Source organism: Diaphorina citri, unplaced genomic scaffold, assembly GCF_000475195.1.
Source record: "Diaphorina citri unplaced genomic scaffold, Diaci psyllid genome assembly version 1.1 scaffold38385, whole genome shotgun sequence".
Classification (NCBI taxonomy): Eukaryota; Metazoa; Arthropoda; class Insecta; order Hemiptera; family Psyllidae; genus Diaphorina; species Diaphorina citri.
In genome coordinates this window covers 9,684-10,628 of record NW_007415715.1, presented here as the reverse complement: position 1 = coordinate 10,628, position 945 = coordinate 9,684, and the positions used below count along the sequence as shown (strand labels likewise).

Genomic DNA, 945 nt, shown 5'->3' with positions numbered 1-945 from the left:
TAAAAAAAAAAAAAAAAAAAAAAAAAACGGCTTGACCGGTTTTGATGAAATTTTTTATGGTCGTTAAGAACAGTACTGAAGGTGACATAGGCTACTTAAAATTGTCACATCTCATTTTGATTCAAAATGGCGGCGCTTCAAAGTCATGCCTTCAAAAGTCTTACGCCGCGCTGATCCCGTGCAAAGGACGGGTCAACCACTAGTAATAATAATACATAATAATACGCAGTGCAAAATGCAAAGTCATTTCAGGAACAAAGGTCAGCTTTAACAAACTCACCGCGTAAGGTCCTGGACTGACGCTATATTGAACTGTAGAGAATGGTCCCTGCTGGTCAGCATCCACTGCTTTGATTCCCTGCAAGACCCGAGTTCCTACTACTGTCACCTGGAATTTAAAAGGGAAATATTATTATTATTATTATTATTATTATTATTATTATTATTATTATTATTATTATTATTATTATCACACACACACACAACACACACACACAAACACTATACACAACCATGCACCACCGCACGAACACAACCCACCAGTATCACCACACACCATCTACACTCGTACACGTCACCATACATAAAATGCACAACTCCTAGGCACATAACCGTTAGACACACTCACTTCTGTAAAAAAAAAAAAAAAAAATTAAATTTGTCCAAATAAGAAAAAAAAAGAAAATAACAAGGTATTTTACATTACATAATGAGTTAATCTTATAATATTCTGGAACAAATCTGACGCTCGTCATTTTCGTGAAAAGTCAGGATACGACCATCTATATTTTGGTCCATATTAAGACTAAGATAGACTTAGAGAAAAGCGAGTTGTGAAGGTGTACAGGGCTTCACGCTCGATGGGATTCGCATAAAGATACAAGCCGATGTCTATAGGCATGTGACTAGAATTATTGGTTATAGGACTTGCAATGGATACTATTA

The 945-nt window shown here is 36.0% G+C and overlaps 1 long non-coding RNA gene across 1 annotated transcript in view; it reads right to left on the bottom strand.

Annotated features, from left to right (window-relative positions):
* Positions 1 to 287: 287 nt before the first annotated feature.
* Positions 288 to 945, bottom strand: part of LOC108254301 — a 10,142-nt gene continuing 9,484 nt past the window's right edge. Inside the window, exon 2 of the long non-coding RNA XR_003395469.1 lies at positions 288 to 388. This is a non-coding gene — a long non-coding RNA (uncharacterized LOC108254301). The remainder of the gene's footprint in view (positions 389 to 945) is intronic.